Below are 20921 nucleotides of genomic sequence, written 5' to 3' on the forward strand. Positions count from 1 at the left end.
AGAAAGTGGCTCACCACCACCTTCCCAAGAAAATACGGAATGGGCAATAAATAATGACAGAAAGTGCTGGAAATAGCAGGTCAGGTAGCATCTGTGGAGAGATAAACAGAGTTAATGTTTCAGATTGATGACCTTTCAGATTTTTTTTAAATTTACAAAATATACTTTATTCATAAAAATCTGTATAAAAAAAAAATACATTACCAAACAGTTTCAAACAGCACCAAGTCAAAAAATACAAACAGTGCAAAGGCAGTCCGTTTCCTTCTATACAATCCTTCTGTACAATCATGAGTTGCCTCACCTTTCAGATCTGATGAAAGGACATCGACCTTTTTTTTGTTTGTGGGATGTGGAGGTCACTGGCCAGGCCAGCATTTATTGCCCATCCCTAATTGCCCTTAAGGTGGTGGTGAGCTGCTTTAATGTTAACTCTGTTTCTGTCTCCACAGATGCTGCCTGACAACCTGAGTATTTCCAGCATTTCCTATTGGTATTTCAGATTTCCAGAATTCGCAGTATTTTGCAGTTGAATGGGCAATAAATGCTGGCCTTGCCAGCGACGCCTACCTCAATGAATGAATAAATAAGAAAAACACAGGCAGTTTCTTCTTTCCCTGTAGGGTTGCCACCTGTCTGACCTTTGTCTGAATGATCTGTCCAGTTTTTGAGAGCTGTCTGCACAAGTTTCCAACATGAAAACTGGGTGCCAAAACGCGCTCTCAAATGTAGAAGTTGATTATTTTGGGTTATTTCTGTGTCAAAGACGTGAAGGGCAGGTCGCGTAGAGCCTAAACACTGGCATGGACCTGTTGGGCCGAATGGCTTGTTTCTATGCTGTAAACACAATATAATACTATGTATTCAATTTTAGGGGAGTAAGGTTTTCAATTAATGTTTAGCAACAGGTAACTATTCTAACTCCAAGTGCTGTGCTTCTTCCTGTTGTGGCCTCCTAGGCCTGATTGCCAATGACTGGTGTTAGCCAGATTGGGTTACATTCAGATCTGGATTCCCTTTTGCATTTCGGTGGTTTAGTTTTCATTATTTAGAGTCAGGTTTTCCAGTTGAATGGGCAGTTTGTTTTTGTGCCAAAATGGTTTGCAATCAGTGAGCATGATATTTTTCCTTTTCATATTTGAGGAAGGTTGCAGAATTCCCATGGAAATTCACTGCAGTTCTGCCATCAGTCATTGAGATTGTTACTGGAGTTTTAACCCGGGTTGGAAGTTCTTGCTGATCCTGCGTGTTTAAACAAAAAAGTCACATCACAATTTCCAACTTCGGCATAATTGGTCTCACTTGTTTATGGCAAGTAAATGAGTCAATTCCATTTTTGTTACGTGGGATCTCAGAAGTATTACTGAAGTTCTGGGGTTCATGTTCCGCATTTCCATTTCATTTTTGTGTAAACCGCAAACTGGTGACCTCAACCAAAATCCACAAGAGCATTTGATTGAAACCTCTTAGTTGCCTCCACTGGGCTGGATCTGCATCTTCTGATACCTTCCCTGATATACCTAAATCCAGTAGATTTTGCATAATTGAAACAGTCCCCTACCACCTTCCCTGCCTCTGTACTGCTTAAAATTTGTTATATCCCTAATTTTTTCCAGTTCTGATGAAAGTTCATTGACCTGAAAAGTCAACTCTGTTTCTCTGTGCACAGATGCTGCCAGACCTACTGAGTATGTCCAGCATTTCAGTTTTTATTTCAGAATTTCAGCGTCCCCGTTATTTTGCATTTGTACTTTAACCTGTTCAATTTCAGAGCGGTGCCATGTTTTCGGTAACTCTGTCCTCCTAAACAGCACAGGAGGTGTGTGAAGGCGCATTCACACTTCAGCTGTAGTGTCAGTGTGATGGGTTGTCACTCCGCACCAACGGTGCAATTATATTATAAATGCTGTCTAAATCTAGTGTTAGCCTGACCTGACACCAGAGAGCAGAGGAGTGAGACTCCATGGCGAAAAGAGTCTCAATTCACTTCATTTCAAAGTCAGGTTGAACCTTCACACTTGGACTAACACAACACTAGTTTAGCATTGGTGTGAGGAAGTGAGTGTTTGAAGATCGCGACATCAAAACTGAAACCGAGCTCATGGTTTGCCATGTGGTCATGATCCCTAACTTACAGTACAGGGCTGAAACATGTACAACATATAGGAGGCATCTCAAAGCACTGGAGTTATTTCATCGACGCTGCCTGCGGAAGATCCTACATATCAAGTGGGAGGACAGGCGCACCAACATCAGTGTCCTCTCATAAGCAGGCACTGCAAGCATCGAGGCTACGATTATCCACCATCAGCTTTGGGTTGGTCATATCGATCGGACGTCAGATACCAGGCTCCCAGCTTAGGGCAGATGCACCAAAGGAGGCTAAAAGCGCTTCAAAGATGTGGTGAAAGCCAACCTGAAAAAAGGCAACATTGATATCAGCTCCTGGGAGACCATTGCTCTAGACCAAACCAGATGGAGGCAGAGTCTGTGGGAATGATCCCAGCATTTTGAGACCCACCCACGACAAAATGAAGAGGAAAAGCAAGAGCGGCGAAAAGAACAAGCCATGACCTGTACTAATAACACACGACCAGACATCCCACTTGACAACAAATGCCCTATGTGCCATAAAGTCTGTAGATCCCAAATCGGCCTCATCAGCCATCTTCAGACTCATGGAAGACAATCTTCCTGCCTGTGAAGGATAGCCAAAAATACTAATTAGTTGAAACCATATCACATGTACACTAAGAACTGAGGGGCTGTTGCAGAGGACCCTGCAAGCTACTCGGTGCATGCATGCAGACCTCTCTAGAGAGTCTAACAGATCAGCATGGGTGCTGTTTTTTCCATTTTTCTCCCTGCCTCAGGTGTTAGTTGTTTTAATCTGCTTCGGAGAGTTCCGAAGAAGGGTCACTGACCCGAAACATTAACTCTGCTTCTCTTTCCACAGATGCTGCCAGACCTGCTGAGTGATTCCAGCATTTCTTGGATTTCAAGCATCCGCAGTATTTTGCTTTTATTTTAATGTTGGTAGCCTGTTTGTCTGCAGAGGGCACTACCAAGGCTGCTCCTTAATGATAAATCCAGTAGTAGTTGAACTGCCCTCATCTTATGTCCACAGACTTGTGCTTCCCTGTAAGAGTCACTGTGTAATAAACAGAACTCTGGCTGCTGGTTACCCTCGGTAGCTCAGGAATACAGTAGCATCCTTACTAACATGGCAGAAACTAGGGATTGAACTGTGTGACTGCATACCATGCCTGCCAGCCAGTGTCTTTACCCATTAGACTTACCAGGGAACCTGGACTCGTTTGCTCAATACATACAGACTTTACCGTAGACTATGTTGCGGTGTGATTGTAGTAGTGTGATTGAAGGGTACTGCTGATGTACCTCATTCCTTGTTACTGATAAAGGTAACAGGTTGCTGTAACACTAAGGTTGCTTAGCAATTCTATGGAATTTAGTTGTTTTAGCTGTGTCTTGTCTGTACCTGAATAAATCTCTGGTTTAGTAAGTTGGCAGGTTCCATTTCTTGTTAGTGATGGGCACTGCCCTCACTCACAGAAAGGAACTCCATCCTGTCACCTTTGACGAGAGGTGTTAGTGAGAGAGTCCTAAAAACCAGATCCAGCTCTGTCATGGTTTTACGGCTGAAACTGATCGTTTGCTTTTACTGAAGTCTTCAACACTTCTGTTTTTATTACATTGAAGATAAATGTAATCTGTGTGCTGTGCTCTAATGTTTATTCATTTTCACCCCAACATTTTCCAGTGGCTTAGATGCCATACTGTACAATGTTGTAATGGTATGACTCTTAATTCTCTTTAAATGTACTGGTTCTTTGGGATTGCTAATATCAGCTCCGTCCCAGCTATGTTCACTGTGATCACAGATACAATGAGGGAGACCACTTGACCCATCCTTGCTTATCAGTCCATAAAGATCTTATCGGTCCCCTGTTCTGCAGTACCCCACTGTTGAATGACTTTTTTTATTCATTCATGGGATGTGGGCGTCGCTGGCCATTTATTGCCCATCCCTAGTTGCCCTTGAGAAGGTGGTGGTGAGCTGCCTTCTTGAACCACTGCATTCCATGTGAGGTAGGTACACCCACTGTGCTGTTAGGAAGGGAGTTCCAGGATTTTGACCCAGCGACAGTGAAGGAACGGTGATATAGTTCCAAGTCAGGATGGTGTGTGGCTTGGAGTGGACCTTGCAGGTGGTGGTGTTCCCATGCATTTGCTGCCCTTGTCCTTCTAGTTGGTAGAGGTCGCGGGTTTGGAAGGTGCTGTCTAAGGAGCCTTGGTGCTTTGCTGCAGTGCATCTTGTAGATGGTACACACTGCTGCCACTGTGCGTCGGTAGTGGAGGGAGTGAATGTTTGTGGATGGTGTGCCAATCAAGCGGCCTGCTTGTTCTGGATGGTGTCGAGCTTCTTGAGCGTTGTTGGAGCTGCACCTACCCAGGCAAGTGGAGAGTATTCCATCACACTCCTGACTTGTGTCTTGTAGATGGTGGACAGGCTTTGGGGAGTCAGGAGGTGAGTTACTCGCCACAGGATTCCTAGCCTCTGACCTGCTGTTGTAGCCATGGTATTAATATGGCTACTCCAGTTCAGTTTCTGGTCAATGGTGGCCCCTAGGATGTTGATAGTGGGAGATTCAGTGATGGTAATGCCATTGAATGTCAAGGGGAGATGGTTAGATTCTCTCTCGTTGGAGATGGTCATTGCCTGGCGCAAATGTTATTTGCCACTTATCAGCCAAGCCTGGATATTGTCCAGGTCTTGCTGCATTTCTACATGGACTGCTTCAGTACTTGAGAGCCGCGAATGGTGCTGAACATTGTGCAATCATCAGCGAACATCCCCACTTCTGACCTTATGATTGAAGGAAGGTCATTGATGAAGCAGCTGAAGATGGTTGGACCTAGGACTCTACCCTGAGGAACTCCTGCAGTGATGTCCTGGAGCTCAGATGATTGACCTCCAACAACCACAGCCATCTTCCTTTGCGCAACATATGACTCCAACCAGCAGTTTTGCTAGGGCTCCTTGATGCCATACTCGGTCAATAGCTGCCTTGATGTCAAGGGAAATCACTCTCACCTCACCTCTTGAGTTCAGCTCTTTTGTCCATGTTTGAACCAAGGTTGTAATGAGGTCAGGAGCTGAGTGACCCTGGCGGAACCCAAACTGAGCGTCACTGTGCAGGTTATTGCTAAGCAAGTGGTGCTTGATGGCACTGTTGATGACCCCTTCCATCACTTTACTGATGATTGAAAGTAGACTGATGGGGCGGTAATTGGCCGGGTTGGACTTGTCCTGCTTTTTTGTGTACTGGACATACCTGGGCAATTTTCCACATTGCAGGGTAGATGCCAGTGTTGCAACCATACTGGAACAGCTTGGCTAGGGGTGCGGCAAGTTCTGGAGCACAGGTCTTCAGTACTATTGCCGGAATATTGTCAGGGCCCATAGCCTTTGCAGTATCAGTGCCTTCAATCGTTTCTTGATATCACGCGGAGTGAATTGAATTGGCTGAAGTCTGGCATCTGTGATGCTGGGGACTTCAGGAGGGGGCCGAGATGGATCATCAACTCGGCACTTCTGGCTGAAGATTGAAGCAAATGCTTCAGCCTTATCTTTCGCACTGATGTGCTGGGCTCCCCCATCATTGAGGATGGGGATATTTGTGGAGTCAACCCCTCCAGTTAGTTGTTTAATTATCCACCACCATTTCTGCACTATACCAGGAGTCCATTCCATGTATTCATCACCATGTGCAAAAGAACTTCTTGATGTCTTCTAAATTTGCCATTTGAACCTGTGCTTGTTTGTCCTGTTGCATTGTTGGAGATTAATCTCCTTTCTGTAACATTTGCTATATTTTACCTCATTATATGGTACTCTCAGTAATGGGAAGTGAACATTGGGTGCACCTCATATTTGACTATGAAAGTGTGCAAAATTATATCAGATTTAGGGCAGGTGAAATTGAAATGAATGCATGCCGATGGCTGACCAGCCTTTGGATTTACAATTGGAGCTGTCTTCCACCACTGTTACCATCCGGCAGGATGTGAAGCAGAAACTGATGAGTTTACTGGTTGGTACATGAAACAAAGTCGATTTGAATATTTGTCTGGTATGACACCTCCTTTAATGGCTGCAGCAATCACAGACAATTAGCTCATGTCTGCCCCTACCCAGTACTCTTACCACAGGCTCTCCAAACAAAGAGAATCCGAGCTGTCATAGCTCCATTTTAAAATCCATTGTGCATTCACATTGCTAAAATTTATCTGTAAAGATAGAACATGGAAATATAACATGAAGCTGGACAGAGCCCACATCCATTATGTTTGGAAATGGAGCAGATTACTTCCGCTGGGTGAACATTGCAGAAAGCACAAACTCTCGATGAACTGTCAGATTCTGCATGCTTCTTGCCACGATTACGCTCCTAACAATCATTGCTTGCTATTTGGGGAGGGGTAGTTATTTTTTAAAGTTATTTTGCCAGCCTTTGCTGCCTGAATGTCTGATGTACATTTTTTTTAATTCTTAGGCCAGTTGCTGAAGAATGCCCTATTGGCGGAAGTAGGACCTGCCAGCTGAAAAACAATTGAATAGTGTTATTAGTTTACAGTGAGAGGAGACACATTGGTGAATGATACAGTGCTAATTAGAAAGGCACAACATCCTGCCATGTGTTGGCCCTCTCCGCCTTTGTTTCCTGACCCTCTAGTCAGCCTGCTGACTTTTGTTTCATGTTTTCCCAACTGTACGTCTCACTCCTAAAGAGGCGATGTCTGGTTTGTGAGAATATACAATAACTTTATTCATCCCTTTGATTTGACCACTTGTCTGCTAACCTCATACAAATCATGTAGTTTAAAGATAGTTTTAAACAGTGTGCTAAAGGTTAAGGAAACGCATTCTCCTTTTCTTGAGGCTTGCAGAGAACTCAAACGTGATATCCATGTTGCCTGCAGGGTGTCCTGCTGGCTTCATCCATGTCATAGGGTGAAAAATGTTCCCAAATACAGACACTAATGTTTTCGCTCTGGTGTGTGCTGTACCGTGCAGTATTCAATCTCTTGCAGTAGCTGCTCTTGCATCTTCATGTGTCTGAGTTTGGTGACTACGGTAATATGGTTAACAACTGTATATTAGAGACAGTATTTATCAACCTCCTGTTGATACAAGGTGATGCGTAGCTGCTACTTTTAGCCATCATTAGTGGGGGTTGTAGGTGTCTGTTTTCACTTCTCAATGCCCACAACGCCTCCAACTCGACCTCTGAAAGCTGGTCATTTTGATGTGCGGTCCTCCATTCTGGAGCTCTTCCTACTGCGCACCTTAACATTATTGTCCATTGCTCCATCAAACTCCTATGAACCTTTCTCTAATGCAGATTGCTGGCAGAGAGCATCTCATCTGGGTTTGCAATTCCCCGAACTCAAGACTTGTTTTTACAGAACTCAATGTGAATATTACTAGATGCAAAAATGAATTGGTTTGTTAGAAGGAGGGTTGAAAATGAAATTTTCGGGTTGTTCCACCAGTCAGGACCAGACCAGAGTTGCACTTAATTAATTTCTGGCAATGTTCAATTTCTGCCCTTAAGCTTTGGATTGATGACACTGTTTTGCTGCTTCCCTGCTGTTGAATTGACTACTCCCTTTAACAGTGTCAGGTTTTATTGTGGCATATTTTAGAGATATAAGTTTTGAAATCTCTTTCTCCCAGAGGACTGGGTAATGCAGTGAATTAGCATAATGCCCTTTTAGTTATCAAAAAGGAGGTGGTGTTGGGTGTCTTGCAAAGCATTAAGGTAGATAAGTCCCCAGGGCCTGATGGGATCTACCCGAGAATACTGAGGGAGGCAAAGGAAGAAATTGCTGGGGCCTTGACAGAAATCTTTGCATCCTCATTGGCTACAGGTGAGGTCCCAGAGGACTGGAGAATAGCCAATGTTGTTCCTTTGTTTAAGAAGGGTGGTAAGGATAATCCAGGAAATTATAGGCCGGTGAGCCTTACGTCAGTGGTAGGGAAACTATTAGGATTCTTCGGGACAGGATTTACTCCCATTTGGAAACAAACGAACCTATTAGCGAGAGACAGCATGGTTTTGTGAAGGGGAGGTCGTGTCTTACTAACTTGATTGAGTTTTTTGAGGAAGTAACGAAGATGATTGATGAGGGAAGGGCGGTGGTTGTTGTCTATGTGGACTTTAGTAAAGCCTTTGACAAGGTCCCGCATGGCAGACTGGTGCAAAAGGTGAAGTCACACAGGATCAGAGGTGAGCTGGCAAGATAGATACAGAACTGGCTCAGTCACAGAAGACAGAGGGTAACAGTGGATGGGTGTTTTTCTGAATGGAGGGATGTGACTGGTGGTGTTCCGCAGGGATCAGTGCTGGGACCTTTGCTGTTTGTAGTATATATAAATGATTAGGAGGAAAATGTAGCTGGTCTGATCAGTAAGTTTGCGGACGACACAAAGGTTGGTGGAGTTGCGGATAGTGATGAGGATTGTCAGAGGATACAGCAGGATATAGATCAGTTGGAGACTTGGGTGGAGAAATGGCCGATGCAGTTTAATCCGGACAAATGTGAGGTAATGCATTTTGGAAGGTCTAATGCAGGTGGGAGGTATACAGTAAATGGCAGAACCCTTAGGAGTATTGACAGGCAGAGAGATCTGGGCGTACAGGTCCACAGGTCACAAAGTGGCAATGCAGGTGGATAAGGTAGTCAAGAAGGCATACGGCATGCTTGCCTTCATCGGTCGGGGCATAGAGTATAAAAATTGGCAAGTCATGCTGCAGCTGTACAGAACTTTAGTTAGGCCACACTTAGAATATTGCATGCAATTCTGGTCGCCACACTACCAGAAGGACGGTGGAGGCTTTGGAGAGGGTACAGAGGAGGTTTACCAGGATGTTGCCTGGTCTGGAGGACATTCGCTATGAGGAGAGATTGGAAAAACCCGGATTGTTTTCACTAGAACGACAGAGGTGGAGGGGCAACATGATAGAGGTTTACAAAGTTATGAGCGGCATGGACAGAGTGGATAGTCAGAAGCTTTTTTCCAGGGTGGAAGAGTCAGTTACTAGGGGACATAGGTTTAAGGTGAGAGGGGCAAAGTTTAGAGGGGATGTGTGAGGCAAGTTCTTTACACAGAGAGTGGTGAGTGCCTGGAACTTGCTGCCAGGGGAGGTGGTGGAAGCAGATACGATAGCGATGTTTAAGAGACATCTTGACAAATATATGAATAGGAAGGGAATAGAGGGATATGGGCCCCGGAAGTGCAGAAGGTGTTAGTTTAGGCAGGCATCAAGATCGGCGCAGGCTTGGAGGGCCGAATAGCCTGTTCCTGTGCTGTACTGTTCTTCGTTCTTTAGTTCTGGGACCTGAATTCTAATATTGCTCAAACTGATGGAATAAAAGAAACTGTATTCTCCCTAGGTTTCAGGGTCCCATGTGAATGAGTTTAAGGCCGTCTAGTTTAAGGCCGTCTCCACCCATATCTTAGTAAAGGTGAGCTCACAGCACATAAACAGCCCTAGTATGGTAGCAAATTGGCAAAGCGGCAAATAGGAGACCAGTACAAGAAACGAAAATGCTGTAGATATAAAAGGGCGCTCTTGAGCTTTAGTGAAACTGTTTCGTTCAGACTAATGGTAGATTTACTCTTTCCATTCCATGCTTCACCTAACCTACATGTACTGAGGAGCAGCAAAGTGTTGGCAAACTGTAACATTCCTCAGCAATAAATTACTTGCCTTGAAAAGCTAAGGGAAAAATCCTGTCCCTGCCTACTTCCTCTTTTTTCCTTCTTTGCCTTTAGGTTGTGATGTATAATTTATAATTCCTATCCCAAAATACACAAACTGGACAGTCCCAGGAGTTTCAGCTTTGTCCTGGCACACTGAACCAGCTTGTCTTATTGTTGCTACCTACCTGCATCAGGGTACTCTGTCCACCTCTGTTTTGGCAACTTCAGGTTCTCCGGCTCCAGTCATCTCTTTGCACCAAGGACTGAATACCCTCTCTCTCCCCTCAGCCTCACCAGGAGTGACGCTGCTTCTTCCTTGAACTGTATCTCCCTATCCATCGCCATCCATCCACCTTTGCTGGGCTGAAGTTTTCTCATCCTGAGCGGCCCCTTATTTTATCATAACTCACTCACTCTAGATAAAAAAGTGTCACTATAGGAACTGACCGATGTTCCAACTACTCCAGTCTTTATGTAGAACATAAAGAGCACTCTTAGTTCCAGTCCCACCCGGGCTCTGCCCTGACCTCTGTTATTTTGATGACGATGGATGCTGCTTCCTGCTCTCGTGCTGATCTTTAAAATTTCGTGTCTAAACTTTCTATTTACACCTATGCCAAATCTTCAAGTGGGTCATCTCCTTCCCGGACTCCACTCTGCCCATCTTGGCTAATGGGTTTTCCCAAAATTAGGGATGGGCAATAAACGGTGGCCAAGCCAGCAACGCCCACATTCCATGAAAGAATACATTTTTTAAAAATCTTGCGATTAGTACCCAGACTCTTAGTACCACCTGGATTGCACATCTCTCCCTGCTTCCTGTTCCCTGCCCATCTCTCCATCTCAGTCACATTTACTCTGATGACTCCACTTTCCCACTGGAGCCTTTGTCCTACCTTTTCCATCCCCTCGCCCCTCAGCGTGTCTGCATTGGTACCTGTGCCTTCCTCTCTTCCAATCACATTCCTACTCCCCCACCTTACTCTGGCCCCCTTTGCCCCCCCTCCATAACTCCCCACTCCTGTGTCCCTCCATACCTTCCCTGTACCTCTGCTCCCCCCTTCTCTCCCTCCCCTCAACCCTTCTCTCCCTCCCCCTCCACCTTCTCTCCCTCCCCCTCCACCTTCTCTCCCTCCCCCTCCACCTTCTCTCCCTCCCCCTCCACCTTCTCTCCCTCCCCCTCCACCTTCTCTCCCTCCCCCTCCACCTTCTCTCCCTCCCCCTGCACCTTCTCTCCCTCCCCCTGCACCTTCTCTCCCTCCCCCTGCACCTTCTCTCCCTCCCCCTGCACCTTCTCTCCCTCCCCCTGCACCTTCTCTCCCTCCCCCTGCACCTTCTCTCCCTCCCCCTGCACCTTCTCTCCCTCCCCCTGCACCTTCTCTCCCTCCCCCTGCACCTTCTCTCCCTCCCCCTGCACCTTCTCTCCCTCCCCCTGCACCTTCTCTCCCTCCCCCTGCACCTTCTCTCCCTCCCCCTGCACCTTCTCTCCCTCCCCCTGCACCTTCTCTCCCTCCCCCTGCACCTTCTCTCCCTCCCCCTGCACCTTCTCTCCCTCCCCCTGCACCTTCTCTCCCTCCCCCTGCACCTTCTCTCCCTCCCCCTGCACCTTCTCTCCCTCCCCCTGCACCTTCTCTCCCTCCCCCTGCACCTTCTCTCCCTCCCCCTGCACCTTCTCTCCCTCCCCCTGCACCTTCTCTCCCTCCCCCTGCACCTTCTCTCCCTCCCCCTGCACCTTCTCTCCCTCCCCCTGCACCTTCTCTCCCTCCCCCTGCACCTTCTCTCCCTCCCCCTGCACCTTCTCCCCCTCCCCCTGCACCTTCTCCCCCTCCCCCTGCACCTTCTCCCCCTCCCCCTGCACCTTCTCTCCCTCCCCCTCCACCTTCTCTCCCTCCCCGTCCCCCTCCACCTTCTCTCCCTCCCCGTCCCCCTCCACCTTCTCTCCCTCCCCGTCCCCCTCCACCTTCTCTCCCTCCCCCTCCACCTTCCCTCCCCCTCCCCCTTCTCTCCCTCCCCCTCCCCCTTCTCTCCCTCCCCCTCCCCCTTCTCTCCCTCCCCCTCCCCCTTCTCTCCCTCCCCCTCCCCCTTCTCTCCCTCCCCCTTCTCTCCCTCCCCCTCCCCCTTCTCTCCCTCCCCCTCCCCCTTCTCTCCCTCCCCCTCCCCCTTCTCTCCCTCCCCCTCCCCCTTCTCTCCCTCCCCCTCCCCCTTCTCTCCCTCCCCCTTCTCTCCCTCCCCCTTCTCTCCCTCCCCCTTCTCTCCCTCCCCCTTCTCTCCCTCCCCCTTCTCTCCCTCCCCCTTCTCCCACCCCTCCCCCTTCTCTCCCTCCCCCTCCCCCTTCTCTCCCTCCCCCTCCCCCTTCTCTCCCTCCCCCTCCCCCTTCTCTCCCTCCCCCTCCCCCTTCTCTCCCTCCCCCTTCTCTCCCTCCCCCTTCTCTCCCTCCCCCTTCTCTCCCTCCCCCTCCTCTCCCTCCCCCTCCCCCTCCCCCTTCTCTCCCTCCCCCTCCCCCTTCTCTCCCTCCCCCTCCCCCTTCTCCCTCCCCCTTCTCTCCCTCCCCCTCCCCCTTCTCTCCCTCCCCCTCCCCCTTCTCTCCCTCCCCCTCCCCCTTCTCTCCCTCCCCCTCCCCTTCTCTCCCTCCCCCTCCCCCTTCTCTCCCTCCCCCTCCCCCTTCTCTCCCTCTCCCTCCCCCTTCTCTCCCTCCCCCTCCCCCTTCTCTCCCTCCCCCTTCCCCTTCTCTCCCTCCCCCTCCCCCTTCTCTCCCTCCCCCTCCCCCTTCTCCCCCTCCCCCTTCTCCCCCTCCCCCTCCCCCTTCTCTCCCTCCCCTTCTCTCCCTCCCCTTCTCTCCCTCCCCCTTCTCTCCCTCCCCCTTCTCTCCCTCCCCCTTCTCTCCCTCCCCTTCTCCCCCTCCCCCTTCTCCCCCTTCTCCCCCTCCCCCTTCTCCCCCTCCCCTTTCTCCCCCTCCCCCTTCTCCCCCTCCCCCTTCTCCCCCTCCCCCTTCTCCCCCTCCCCCTTCTCCCCCTCCCCCTTCTCCCCCTCCCCCTTCTCCCCCTCCCCCTTCTCCCCCTTCTCCCCTCCCCCTTCTCCCCTCCCCCTTCTCCCCTCCCCCTTCTCCCCCTCCACCTTCTCCCCTCCCCCTTCTCCCCCTCCACCTTCTCCCCCTCCACCTTCTCCCCCTCCACCTTCTCCCCCTCCACCTTCTCCCCCTCCACCTTCTCCCCCTCCACCTTCTCCCCCTCCCCCTTCTCCCCCTCCCCCTTCTCCCCCTCCCCCTTCTCCCCCTCCCCCCTTCTCCCCCTCCCCCCTTCTCCCCCTCCCCCCTTCTCCCCCTCCCCCCTTCTCCCCCTCCCCCCTTCTCCCCCTCCCCCCTTCTCTCCCTCCACCCTTCTCTCCCTCCACCCTTCTCTCCCTCCCCCCTTCTCTCCCTCCCCCCTTCTCTCCCTCCCCCCTTCTCTCCCTCCCCCTTCTCCCCCTCCCCCCTTCTCCCCCTCCCCCCTTCTCCCCCTCCCCCCTTCTCCCCCTCCCCCCTTCTCCCCCTCCCCCCTTCTCCCCCTCCCCCTTCTCCCCCTCCCCCTTCTCCCCCTCCCCCTTCTCCCCCTCCCCCTTCTCCCCCTCCCCCTTCTCCCCCTCCCCCCTTCTCCCCCTCCCCCCTTCTCCCCCTCCCCCCTTCTCTCCCTCCCCCCTTCTCTCCCTCCCCCCTTCTCTCCCTCCCCTCCCCCCTTCTGTCCCTCCCCCTCCGCCGCCTCCCCCTCCGCCGCCTCCCCCTCCGCCGCCTCCCCCTCCGCCGCCTCCCCCTCCGCCGCCTCCCCCTCCGCCGCCTCCCCCTCCGCCGCCTCCCCCTCCGCCGCCTCCCCCTCCGCCGCCTCCGCCTCCGCCTCCCCCTCCTCCGCCTCCCCCTCCGCCGCCTCCCCCTCCGCCGCCTCCCCCTCCGCCGCCTCCCCCTCCGCCGCCTCCGCCTCCCCCTCCGCCGCCTCCCCCTCCGCCGCCTCCCCCTCCGCCGCCTCCCCCTCCGCCGCCTCCCCCTCCGCCGCCTCCCCCTCCGCCGCCTCCCCCTCCGCCGCCTCCCCCTCCCCCCGCCTCCCCCCTCCCCCGCCTCCCCCTCCCCCGCCGCCTCCCCCTCCCCCGCCGCCTCCCCCTCCCCCGCCGCCTCCCCCTCCGCCGCCGCCTCCCCCTCCGCCGCCGCCTCCCCCCCCCTCCGCCGCCGCCCCCTCCCCCTCCCCCTCCCCCGCCGCCCCCTCCCCCTCCCCCGCCGCCCCCTCCCCCTCCCCCGCCGCCCCCTCCCCCTCCCCCGCCGCCCCCTCCCCCTCCTCCGCCGCCCCCTCCTCCGCCTCCCCCTCCTCCGCCTCCCCCTCCCCCGCCTCCCCCTCCCCCGCCTCCCCCTCCCCCGCCTCCCCCTCCCCCGCCTCCCCCTCCCCCGCCTCCCCCTCCCCCGCCTCCCCCTCCCCCGCCTCCCCCTCCCCCGCCTCCCCCTCCCCCGCCTCCCCCTCCCCCGCCTCCCCCTCCCCCGCCTCCCCCTCCCCCGCCTCCCCCTCCCCCTCCTCCGCCGCCGCCTCCCCCTCCTCCGCCTCCCCCTCCCCCTCTTCCTCTTCCTCCCCCTCCTCCTCTTCCTCCCCCTCCTCCTCTTCCTCCCCCCGCCTCCTCTTCCCCCCTCTTCCTCCCCCCCCTCTTCCTCCCCCCCCTCTTCCTCCCCCCCCTCTTCCTCCCCCCCCATCTCTCCCCCCCCCATCTCTCCCCCCCCATCTCTCCCCCCCCATCTCTCCCCCCCCCATCTCTCCCTACCCCCATCTCTCCCTACCCCCATCTCTCCCTACCCCCATCTCTCCCTACCCCCATCTCTCCCTACCCCCTCACTCCCTACCCCCTCACTCCCTACCCCCTCACTCCCTACCCCCTCACTCCCTACCCCCTCACTCCCTACCCCTCACTCCCTACCCCTCACTCCCTACCCCTCACTCCCTACCCCCTCACTCCCTACCCCCTCACTCCCTACCCCCACACTCCCTACCCCCTCACTCCCTACCCCCTCACTCCCTACCCCCTCACTCCCTACCCCCTCACTCCCTACCCCCTCACTCCCTACCCCCTCACTCCCTACCCCCTCACTCCCTACCCCCTCACTCCCTACCCCCTCACTCCCTACCCCCTCACTCCCTACCCCCTCACTCCCTACCCCCTCACTCCCTACCCCCTCACTCCCTACCCCCTCACTCCCTACCCCCTCACTCCCTACCCCCTCACTCCCTACCCCCTCACTCCCTACCCCCTCACTCCCTACCCCCTCACTCCCTACCCCCTCACTCCCTACCCCCTCACTCCCTACCCCCTCACTCCCTACCCCCTCACTCCCTACCCCCTCACTCCCTACCCCCTCACTCCCTACCCCCTCACTCCCTACCCCCTCACTCCCTACCCCCTCACTCCCTACCCCCTCACTCCCTACCCCCTCACTCCCTACCCCTCACTCCCTACCCCTCACTCCCTACCCCCCACTCCCTACCCCCCACTCCCTACCCCCCACTCCCTACCCCCCACTCCCTACCCCCCACTCCCTACCCCCCACTCCCTACCCCTCACTCCCTACCCCTCACTCCCTACCCCTCACTCCCTACCCCTCACTCCCTACCCCTCACTCCCTACCCCTCACTCCCTACCCCTCACTCCCTACCCCTCACTCCCTACCCCTCACTCCCTACCCCTCACTCCCTACCCCTCACTCCCTACCCCTCACTCCCTACCCCTCACTCCCTACCCCCTCACTCCCTACCCCCTCACTCCCTACCCCCTCACTCCCTACCCCCTCCCTCCCTACCCCCTCCCTCCCTACCCCCTCCCTCCCTACCCCCTCCCTCCCTACCCCCTCCCTCCCTCACCCCCTCCCTCCCTCACCCCCTCCCTCCCTCCCTCCCTCACCTCCTCCCTCCCTCACCCCCTCCCTCCCTCCCTCCCTCTCCCTCCCTCCCTCACCTCCTCCCTCCCTCCCTCCCTCACCTCCTCCCTCCCTCCCTCCCTCACCTCCTCCCTCCCTCCCTCCCTCACCTCCTCCCTCCCTCACCTCCTCCCTCCCTCCCTCCCTCACCTCCTCCCTCCCTCCCTCCCTCACCTCCTCCCTCCCTCCCTCCCTCACCTCCTCCCTCCCTCCCTCCCTCCCTCACCTCCTCCCTCCCTCCCTCCCTCCCTCACCTCCTCCCTCCCTCCCTCCCTCACCTCCTCCCTCCCTCCCTCCCTCACCTCCTCCCTCCCTCACCTCCTCCCTCCCTCCCTCCCTCACCTCCTCCCTCCCTCCCTCCCTCCCTCCCTCCCTCACCTCCTCCCTCCCTCCCTCACCTCCTCCCTCCCTCCCTCCCTCACCTCCTCCCTCCCTCACCTCCTCCCTCCCTCACCTCCTCCCTCCCTCCCTCCCTCACCTCCTCCCTCCCTCCCTCCCTCCCTCCCTCACCTCCTCCCTCCCTCCCTCACCTCCTCCCTCCCTCCCTCCCTCACCCCCTCCCTCCCTCCCTCCCTCACCTCCTCCCTCCCTCACCCCCTCCCTCCCTCCCTCCCTCACCTCCTCCCTCCCTCCCTCCCTCACCTCCTCCCTCCCTCCCTCCCTCCCTCACCTCCTCCCTCCCTCCCTCCCTCACCCCCTCCCTCCCTCCCTCCCTCACCCCCTCCCTCCCTCCCTCCCTCACCTCCTCCCTCCCTCCCTCCCTCACCTCCTCCCTCCCTCCCTCCCTCACCTCCTCCCTCCCTCCCTCCCTCACCTCCTCCCTCCCTCCCTCCCTCACTCCCTCCCTACCTCCCTCCCTCACCTCCTCCCTCCCTCACCTCCTCCCTCCCTCACCCCCTCACCCTTCTCTTCCCCTTACCCCCTCACCCTCCTCTTCCCCTTCCCCTTCCCTTCCCCTCCCCCTCCGTCCCTCCCTCATCCTTTGCCCCTTCTCCCTCGCCTCGTTGTCCCCTTTTCTTCACCTCTCGATGATGAGACCCCATGCCACCTGCCTTGAAATTTCACAGATTGCATCCTGCCATCTGCAACATGATGCCCCTCCTTTCTGCTTCGGGAGGGAGTGTTCCTTTTGGAGGAAGTACAGGGTGCAAATTTCAGAGTTTTTTAGCTTTTTGCTAACACAAAAAGCACTCTGCTGTAGTGAAATTTATTCAACAGTGATAACAGACTGACAGCCCCATGTTGAAATGCTATGCTTTCCTCTATTGTCAGAACACTGCAGTGTCTTTAAAAAAAAATGAATGTTCAATACTTTTAATGTTTCCTTGCTAATGTGTTGCTCGGGATACATTCCCTTACTAAATAATGTTGCCATTCTGGTGCTTTGTGATCTGCATAATTCACTGTTGTACTATTAATGGAAATGTTGCAATATCTAGTCTGCAGCAGTAGTGGGCAGGTGAAATGCTATAAACACAGGCTAAACATCCCCCATCAATCTTATGGAATTAATTTCAACATCTGGGGAGACACGGCACCGACAGAGCATGGTGGCAGCATGCCTGTTGCCTCGTTTGATGCTGTGAGGTTGCGCACTCTGGCTGCTAAGCGCCCTGAATGCATGGCAACTCGTTTATCTATTTCAGCTGGCTTCATATGTGATATGTGTAGCATATATGTGCGCGAAGGATTGGGCTCTTCTCCTATCAGCTCGCCCAGAACAACTGAGACTCATTGACTCAATGGGAGATTCCGTCACCATTGTGAATGGGAATGCAATTTGAGTTCATTTTGTAGCCATCTGTTTGGGGAGAGGCAGTACTGTACTTGCCCTGCAGGTTTTAATGATTCCTCAATGTTATAAACACTTGTTCGTCAAACCCATCTCTGTACTTAGTGCATAGTGCTGTTGAATCTGACACTCTGTGTAATGATTGATGAAAGAAATAGTGATCTGTTCAGTTTGTTCCTGTGGGGTTCACCTGTGTGTCAGTTTGGTATGGGAACTAGAAAAACAGTCGCTCCCTGTCTCACTGGTGTAGTCAAGTTCATACCTGCACTCCTGAAATCCACTGAGCAGCAGATCCTCATGTTAATTTTCTAGATGCTGGCTTTCTTGGGGATGGGTGGCCATTTAGGCTCCTGACTCTCCTTTACCACCCTCCAAAGAGTTAAGGTGAAGTACAGGGTCTGCCTGTTAACACTGTTGGGTGACAGTTTTAGGCTTAATGTTGGCCAACTGCTCGCTCACCCTCGATGAATACAGATCACAGTGAGTTCTCGCTTGAGATGCTGTTCTTACCTTGTAAACATTCCCAGCTTGTCCAGTCTCTCCTCATGACTGAGGTGCCTCACTGCTGGTATCAGTTTAGTTGCATTCCTCTGTATTCCCTCCAAAGCCTAATTATCCTCACTGTGGTACAGCAGCCCTCATACCAGCTTTTTAAAAAATTATTACCTTCTGGTAGTATTCTATCCCTGTAGCTATGTATCCTTATATCTTGTTGCATTTGTTGCTGCTAGCACACACTGCTGATGGGTTCAATAATCTGTCCCCTCTTACTCGGTGACCCCTCTCCTCCTGTGGTTCTTGTGTTTGCAGTGTTTAACTCCCTTCTCTAGCCTCATTACATTGCCGTGCCTTAGACACCCATCATTTGTCAGTCCAATCTACCCAGATCTATATCAAGGTTAATATGTGGGGCACACTCAATGTGACTGGAGGTGGAACAAAAAGCATTAATGTGTTTTCTGCATTGCGACAAGGAAGAGTGCAACTAGGACAGTGCCACCTGGGTAGGCCACAGAGGAGAGATGGTGGAGAAGGATGGACTTCTGAGGTCAAGGAGGACAAGAAGGATTGTGGCCACAGTCAGAAACGATGTCATTGGTAAGGGGGCAGTCTCCGTGCTCTGGGCAGGAACAAAGAATAGCACAGGAACAGGCCATTTGGCCCTCCAAGCCTGCGTTGATCTTGATGCCTGCCTAAACTAACACCTTCTGCACTTCCGGGGACCGTATCCCTCTATTCCCATCCTATTCATGTATTTGTCAAGATGCCTCTTAAACGTCTCTATCGTACCTGCTTCCACCACCACCCCCGGCAACGTTCCAGGAATCAGATTGAAGGAATTCAAAGAGGGAGAGGGAGGGGAGACGTGTGGAGCTGGATGGCAACATTCCAGGACCTGAGAGAGGAAGGGGAGGTTCAAGATAGGGTGGCAAGTGGAAAGTGCAGTGGGGTTAAGGGAGGTTTTTTTGAGGCAAGAGGTGGGGAGAAAGGGAGCCATTGGCGCCGTCTGAAAATGTTGAATTAGGAGAGGGTTGTGGGTGAAGGAGATGAGCTCCATGAGAGCCTGGGTGATGAGGGAAAAGCTACACATTAGGGGAATCCATTTAGGGAAATTTATGCAGGAAATATCAATATTTGTAATCTTACATGGTATAAAATTTTCGTTGGTTCCTTTGAAAAGGGTCAGCTATCACATGTCTCACAGTATCAATCACAGCTCTTGTTGCTAAGCTTTAGCTTTTGGTTCATGAGACTTGGACTGCTTATGGAAAGTACTGTCAAACCTGGAGCACAAGGCACAAGCATTGGGTAAGTTTAGAACTGGGGTACCAAACCCAGGGTCACTCCGCAGATCATCGTCACATTCTCAAATTGAATTAATTTCTAACTTTGAAAGCTCCCACCATTCTGACCTTGTGGACTAATTGCATAGCACTGTCAAAAACCTGGCTAAGATATAATGCGTACTGTTTCCCTGCCTTCATACGCACTGGTTCCCTCCTCAGAAAGACTGGAATTGCTAGGGTGTGTTATTACATCTTTCAAACATCCCAAAGCACCTCATGTGAATGTCTTTGAAGTGCACTCTCTTGTTGTATAGGCACAGTATGATCCCAGAAGCAGCTGTGAGATGAAAGACTAGCCGATCTGTGTTTGGTGTCAGTTGAGGGAGGACTGTTGATGACGACACCGCTGCAATTCACATAGTACCCTGGAATCTTGAGCGTTCACCTGGATCACTGGAACAGGCAGTCAACACCTCAAGTTAACAGTCCATCCAAAGGACAGCACCTCCGACACTAGAGCACAGCCTTGGTACTGCACCAAATCTAGATTATGAGCTCAAGACTTGGAGTGAAAATGCCCAATAGATTTGATCATCCTCCCAGAATGCTATGTTGACTCTTTTTTATTCTTTCGTGGGATGTGGGCGGCGCTGGCCAGGCCAGCATTTATTGCCCATCCCTAATTGCCCTCGAGAAGGTGGTGGTGAGCTGCCTTCTTGAACTGCTGCAGCCCTTGGGGTGTAGGTACACCAACAGTGCTTTTAGGAAGGGAGTTCCAGGATTTTGACCCAGCGACAGTGAAGGAACAGCGATATAGTTCCAAGTCAGGATGGTGTGTGGCTTGGAGGGGAACTTGCAGGTGGTGGTGTTCCCATGAATTTGCTGCCCTTGTCCTTCTAGTTGGTAGAGGTCCTGGGTTTGGAAGGTACTGTCTAAGGAGCCTTGGTGAGCTCCCTCTCCTATTACTCTGTGTGCTTCATTCTTCTCTCTTTCAGGATGCCCTCAAATGGTTTACTTACTATAGATGAATTCTTTATAACCCCTATAATGAATCATGTTTAGCTTTCTCAAATGCATCAGCATTGTTTCTGAATCTCTAAAGATGGCCACTATGATTTGACTTGTTCTTGCCTTTATCTAGTGCTGCCAGCCTGTCCATTACCTCCTGATTCCTAAAATCCTAATATTCCCTTGCTCATTCCTGAAAATTCTGCTTCTCTACAGGGAAGCAGAGACTATGGTTTGCTCTGTGAACACCGACAGTCATTTTGTATAGCTGCCAGCCACTGGTCATTTGGTAACGCGACCTTTGGTGATCCTTCAAGATTCCTACTGTTTCTGTGACCGCCAGTTCAATAAGAATATATTTATAAAAGCCATTCACATTCTGCTTTATATTCCCAGCAATCTTCATTTCATCTCTCAAATAAAAAATAGAATGTGCTGGAAGTATACTCAAGGTCCTTGAGCATGTGAAGGAGAAAAGATAGGTTAACATTCAGGTGGGACCGTTTGTCAGACCTGGAAATATTCCAGTTCTATTTTGTGAAAGATTTGGCTTTCACCCAGTTTTTGTTACTTATATCTATATCTGTATTATATATGTGTGATATATATATGTGTGTATATATA

At 52.4% G+C, this 20921-nt stretch overlaps 1 protein-coding gene across 1 annotated transcript in view; it reads left to right on the forward strand.

The window, feature by feature from the left end:
- smg6 (SMG6 nonsense mediated mRNA decay factor) overlaps positions 1–20921 on the forward strand; it is a 451841-nt gene that overhangs the window by 135180 nt on the left and 295740 nt on the right.

Source organism: Heterodontus francisci, chromosome 30 (assembly GCF_036365525.1).
Source record: "Heterodontus francisci isolate sHetFra1 chromosome 30, sHetFra1.hap1, whole genome shotgun sequence".
NCBI classification, from domain to species: Eukaryota; Metazoa; Chordata; class Chondrichthyes; order Heterodontiformes; family Heterodontidae; genus Heterodontus; species Heterodontus francisci.